Genomic DNA, 7,021 nt, shown 5'->3' with positions numbered 1-7,021 from the left:
TTCCGACGACTCGCTTGGTTGTGGCTCCCTCATAGATTACTTGCTTGACTGACTGTTCACTTGATACTTTAACTGATCTTGAAGGTTTGACTCCTCGTGATCGACTGATCCAGCTGCCAGCTCTCTGTGGCCTTATATAGGGCCTCCGGGAACCGTTATTTCCCTTTTGCTCACGGCCCGCTGGAACTCTCCACTCCGGGTCCAAAGTCCGTGCCTCCTGGTTGACCCACTTGTCCTTCCCGTACCGCTTCCAACCGATGCTCTGCCCACAGCTGCCGTCCCGCTGATTCCCGTGATGCTTGTGGCACGCCTGTGTGCCACTCCACTGCCGAGATGTGGCACTTCTTCTCCCGGTCCAAAGTTCACGGGAGAGTCCAAAGTCCGGTGGAGTTCCGTTATCCGCTTTTGCACACGGCACTCTTGCTCTGCCCGCAAAGTCACCATTCTCTCATTCTCCGCTCCTTGGTCTCCAAACTCTTCTGATCTCCAACCTTGGTCTCCAAACTCTCTCGTTCTCCATCCAAGTCTCCAAACTCTCCTCTCTCTCTCTCCGGCCGGCCATCTGCTGCTGCTTCTATTTGTGGGGAGTTATTCAACTCCTCACAATATACTTTATGGGGTCGGAAACGCTTCCTTCTGCCTGTTACATACTTTCCGACGAATCTAGTATACCCTTTTACTCTACGAGTAACGGGTATAAAAATTGATGAAATACGCCTTCAAAGAAACCTTTGTTTTCCGGTAAGGTATATCTTCCTGATTAAGAAAAGGGCACTTAAAATTTTGTCTATGGTACCAATTTTTTTTAAAGTTTAAAAAACGTTTTTCGCCTTTTTTATTTTCTAACTCGAGTTCTGATAAACCGAACGGTCATTAAAGACTCATTTTACAGGTAATAAAATGCCCTTTAACTTTCTTATTCACCTCATTGAGTTCCATTCATTAGTTTAGAAGCTACAATTCGTCAAAGTTGAAAAAGTTGGAAAAAATGCAAAAACGCTGGCATAAATGGCTTCTTTAAAAATACACGCCTAAAAACCGAAATTAGTTTTATATTGTTTTCTTGAAGGATGAACCTTATCGGAGAATATGCGCCGTTGATCACGACAATCCGTTGGTAAATCGATTTTTTACAGATTTTTAAAGGTATATACCCAAGTTAGTATTCGGGTGCAGCGGCCGTTAAGGGGGTATTCTAGTCTAGAGGCTCTAGTTTCGAGCCTTTTTTAACAATTAATTAAAAATAAACAATTGATATTTTTACTGTCGGGTTTTTTATCATTTGTTTATTTAACTTAGAAGAGTACATAAAATAAAATTAAAAAAAAAAATTTTTTTTTTCATCGAGTTATGCGTCCTTGAAGTAGAGGGGGAAAAAAAAAGGCCGTGTCCTCGTCGCCATGATTTCTACCCTTGTGGTCATCATAGAAATAAAAAAAATAAAGATTCTTAATCAGTACGAATGTCGCTAAGTCATGAACCAGCAAAACTAAAAAAAAAAAATATTTTTCAAAAAATGGCGGCCACTCAAAAAAAGGTCGATTTTTTTTTACTGATTTTTTAATTTTATCGAATTTTTTAAAAATATTACAAATTGAAAAATTCTTATTTTTTGTTGGTTCACGCGATAGAGAGATATTGAAAGAATATTCATGCCAAATTTTAAGTAAATCGGCTGATTAGAACTTGAAATATTATGACTACCGTATCAGAAAAAGTAGTTTGGAGAAAAACGCGCTTAAAGTTTTACGTTAAATTTCAGGCAGTGTAACTGATAGAATAGCACGTATAACATACATTCTCTTAATCAGCCATAATTTTAAAAATAAATTGAATTTCGAAAAATCCGTTTAGGGAGATATTTTTGAATATCTAAACTATCGGATTATGAAAAAAAAATTTTTTCGATTTTTTCAAATTTCTAGACTAGAATACCCCCTTAAACATTATTTTAAACTTTCAGTGTTGGGGAACGTAAGAATTTGGTTCAAGTTGTAATGCATAACGTCAGTTTTCTGGCTATTAGTGCTGAGCAAGCTAAAAAGTATGCGATTGCAGTTACGAGGAAATCATTTTCATATATTTTTAGCAAGGAAATAGAGAGGAAACTGACGTTGTGTATTACAGCTTGCACCAAATTCTTACGTTCCCCAACACTGAAAGTTTAAAATAAACTCGAGTTAGAAAATAAAAAAAGGCGAAAAACGTTTTTTACACTTAAAAAAAAATTGTACCATAGAAAACATTTTATGTGCCCTTTTCTTAATCAGGGAGATGTACCTTACCGAAAAACAAAGGTTTCCTTGAAGGCGTATTTCATAAATTTTTATACCCGTTACTCGTAGAGTAAAAGGGTATACTAGATTCGTCGAAAAGTATGTAACAGGCAGAAGGAAGCGTTTCCGACCCCATAAAGTATATATATTCTTGATCAGGATCACTAGCCGAGTCGATCTAGCCGTGTCCGTCTGTCCGTCTGTCCGTCTGTCTGTCTGTCCGGATGAACGCTGAGATCTTGGAAACTATAAGAGCTAGGCTATTGAGATTTGGCGTGCCGATTCCTGAGCTTCTAACGCAGCGCAAGTTTGTTTCAGTAGAGTGCCACGCCCACTCTAACGCCCACAAACCGCCCAAAACTGCGGCTCCTACAGTTTTGATGCTAGAATAAAAATTTTAACTGAAATTTATTGTTCTCATCAATACCTATCTATTGTTAAAAAAAAAGTTTGCCACGCCCAAATTTACGCCCACAATACGCCCACAAACTTCAAAAAATCGTAAATTTGAACGTGGATATCTCGGAAACTATCAACGATAGAAAATTGGGATCTCAGATTTAGATTCCGTAGCCTTGTGCGCAGCGCAAGTTTGCTACGCAAATATGCCACGCCCACAAACCGCCCAAGCCTGTGGCGCCCACAATTTTCATGCTAGATACAAAATTTGAACTGAACTGTATTGGTCTCGTCAATACCTATCGATTGTCCCACTCTAACGCCCATAACGCTTAAATCTGTCTTCCGCCGGTAGGTGGCGCATTTAAATCTCGCTTTGCTGCTTGCATATCTCCATTTCCCTTTGGTCGCTTAAGCTGAGTAACGGGTATCTGATAGTCGAGGTACTCGACTATAGCGTTCTCCCTTGTTTGTAAACTGGTGTTATTAATGGTAATCGAAAACTAATTTCGCGTGCTGGACAAGCTTAACTCGGAAATGAGCAACACCACATAAAATCAAAAAAAAAGTCCAAAAATTCGCTATTACCCTGGCCGAGTCTTAAATTCACCTCTCTAGATGTTTCCGTGGTCCCTTAATGCCCACCCAACCATTGGCCGTTCTCTTCCATACTCCGCCTTTGTCAGAACGACCCCTTCAAATGCAAGCTACCCTATCGCGAAATCATCCAAGCTTCGGCAACAGACTGCTAATTTAGTTCATTATAAAGGGTTTATTACCAGCTAAGAAAGTAAATAATTGTGAAAGCATATCTTACAACTAAACATACAGGATTATATAATTTAAGTATGGGTACGATTAAGTGAGATAGACATAGTTTTAAATTACAATTAAAATCATTACAAAACTTGGCGATAGTTATTCCTTTGTTGTGGCGGAAATTCAATTTAAATTTCAAATTTAAATAATTGATGAAGCGAAATATGTGATTAAAATAAAACATAATTTAAAAGGTAATGAGGAGAGAGCTTGACATCTCGATCTGCCTGATCGTAGGGCATTTGGGTGCGGTGTGACTTAGATTTTCTTTTTCTTTATACCGCCTTGAGTTTTCTTCTTCTTATTTTTATTTAAAAGCAAAAATTAAGGCACTCACCGCTTGCAGGAACATCCATCTAACTGCGGCTAACTGCGGAAAACTCCGCCGCGGTTCCGCGACGACAAGAGACTGCCCTCTCGCTCTCGCTTTAACGAAGATCGGTCCCCAAGCTTAAGCTTTCGATTAAGAACTTAAGCAAACGAAATGGTTATATGCGTTGGCCTCTTATACCATCGCCCAAAGGCAAACCCCGTCGACGGGGCCCTGAGCTGAGATTTTCTTCTGCTTCTCGACGGAGTTTTTCCAGCAGCTTGACGGACTTCGGTTAGGGGATGACTTCCACAGACTTCGCTCGAACAAACGGCGGCCGCGCATGCCCTTTTGTGGAAGCTACAGTAGCTGCCGAATACGCTTAACGTTATTCTCTAGACACCGAAAATTCCGATCTCTGCTATAACTCACCCCAAGCTGCAGTTAATTCCTGATTATATTTCCTTCTTTTCCGATGGCTCAAAACGAAGGTCAGGCTGATACTAGTCACTCGCGCTTAACTTTACGGGTTGGACACTTGTAGAAAAACTTTAACCTCTGATCGGTTAGGCTGCCAAAACGTAAAAGACCGACTCTGACGCCAAAAATTCCGGCGGTTACCCAAAACCCCGGAGTATGAGGTGAAAAAGTCGACCCAAGAAAGCCTGACACTTGCCCCTGTTGCTCTCACTCAATCCGAAAACTGCTACAGAATATTTTCTCGCACGAATCCTAGATGGCGCCACCCCTGTGTCACTACGAACCACAGATGGAGCCACTTCTGCTAAAGCAAGCGCTACAGTATGTATGTAAATATAGTTGTCACGCATCTTACAATACCAAATACATATTGATGTACATGCTTATGCAACATTTTTGCAGTCCTTGATTATAATCTCATTATTTGGGACATTAAAAATACAATTGAAATTAAAAAACATGCCTTCGAGGTACGGAAGGGCCTAAAGAATGTCCAATTCACTTAAATAGTTACTTTTTTTTTAATCACTCGCACGTCTTGACTTGCCAAATCGCACCACAAATGACAGACAAATAAATGCGGCGCCTACCACTTTACACACACAATAGTGAGAGAGAGACAACCATAGACGCAACGAACTAAAGGTCGCTCATCTCGTTTGCCGAACTGATTTAAAAGGAGTAATCTATAACTCACTAGCAAACCCGGCGAACTCCGTTTCGCCACCAGTTGGCTTAGTTTTATGTAACATTTCGTTTGGTGATTAAAAGATGAAGACAAATTTTTTTGTTTTATGTTTGAAAATTAACAATTTTATTACATTTTACAACAGTAATGAATTCATTTCGATTACAAAAATGAAGTGTTATTTAGTTGAACTTCTCTAAGTAAATGAAAGTGAATCCGAAGTAAATTCTGAATGGAAGCGTTTCACCTGTCCGCAAGTTATCCGTTTCATTGGAGTGCTCTTTGGTAAACCTTATTTTTTGTTTTTTGGTCTGACGTAAACACAAACAAAGCGGATGGTTTCTCAACTCGTGAACACGCAACGTATAACTGCCCATATGAAAAACAATGATTTTCTAAATTTATCCCGCAAACACTAAGCGATTGGCCTTGCGACTTGTTAATTGTCATTGCGAACGCAAGGCGAACTGGAAATTGCAATCGTTTCAAGTCAAACGGAAGATCAGTCGGAATCATTGGTATTCGAGGAATACATACATTTTTATCTTCATACTTTCCGTTAATAATGATTGCCTCAATCAAATTCGGCATAAGTCTTTTTAACGAAAGTCGAGTACCGTTGCAAAGTCGCGGTGGATTAAAATTACGCAATATCATAATAACTGTACCAACTTTGAGTTGCAAGTTATGTGGTGGAAATCCTGGTAACTACAGAGAGTTCAAAAACTCCGTTGGATAATTTACTACATCATCGGGATTTGTTATGGAATCAACGGATTTGTATGTCACCAAATCGCCAGCAATTTTTAGTTGAATGGTGAAATTCAGTGCGTGTACATCATTATTCTTTGCGGCAAGAATTGCTCGTTGACTTAACCAAGCATAATTCTTATAATTCTCACTAATGTTTGGGTAAACATTTTCAATAAGAGCTAATTGAGAGTCTAAAAATCGGCAAAAGTCGTTGGTAAGAGTATTTAATCCAGATGTCGCATCAACTGGGACTTTCCCTTTCACCTGTTGGGGTACAATCCGCTCTTATGACAAATTTGTGCGTAACCGATGGCATTCGTTCCAATGCTGTTTTGAACATATTAACCACAGCATTATTAGCGTGAACAGTCACAAACTCACTCTCATAGAGAACAGTCGTGCCTTTCTATCATCGTTACAAATCCAAAGCTTATCTAACAAACCAACTTACAAAAAAAAAAAACAACAACAACAATTAACAAACTAAACGGTAACTGCAAGTCCAAGAAGTGCAAGTGCCAAGCATACGCTACGCTTCATAAACGTAGCAACGGCAAGATGGGGGACCCACCCGACCGGGGTCCACCAACTACCCATAGCAATAACATGGAACTCTTAGAAACACCTTGCCCTAAATACATTACCATATCTGAATCAGATCCAAATCTCGATCTAAACAATATCTCACCGTTCTTGATCAAGAAGCCAATTGACTTTGTCTGCAGCGGTGAAGTCGAAGAACCCTTCAGTTCTGCAGTAGGGACGCGGTGACATGGCTCAAGGCAAAAAGCTTTTTTGGTTTTTTTTTGAGCCCAAAACGCTGTGCAGCTGTTGACGTCAGCAGAGAAGTCGGCGCAGCGTAGAAGACTGCCTACGAAAACGATAGTGCAACAAAGAGAGGCAGATATTCGGAAGTTCCCTCTCTTTCTTTGTCTTATAATCTGCCTGCACTTGGCGCTCTCAGAGACAAATTTCGGCCGGTCCGTTATTTTTTTGTGTCTCTCCGTTATGTCTGGCTAGCGACTAATATTTCGGCGGAAAAATTTTCGTGGAGCAGCGACTTGTAAATGCCCTAATATTTTAGGAGCATTATTGTATATCGAAAAAAAAACTAAAATTGTTTTATAAAAGTAATATATTTGGTTATAGTAAAATTAAGTAAATTGAATTTACTTATAATGTTATGCTTACTTATTATTGATTTTTATTACAATATAATTTTTTAGTTTAGTTATAGAAATTTAGTCCGTTAAAATTGATTAAATACTTAAAACTTTTTAGTATTAACATTTTTAA

This window comes from Drosophila subpulchrella, unplaced genomic scaffold (genome assembly GCF_014743375.2).
Source record: "Drosophila subpulchrella strain 33 F10 #4 breed RU33 unplaced genomic scaffold, RU_Dsub_v1.1 Primary Assembly Seq63, whole genome shotgun sequence".
NCBI classification, from domain to species: Eukaryota; Metazoa; Arthropoda; class Insecta; order Diptera; family Drosophilidae; genus Drosophila; species Drosophila subpulchrella.
This window is presented reverse-complemented; position numbering follows the sequence as displayed.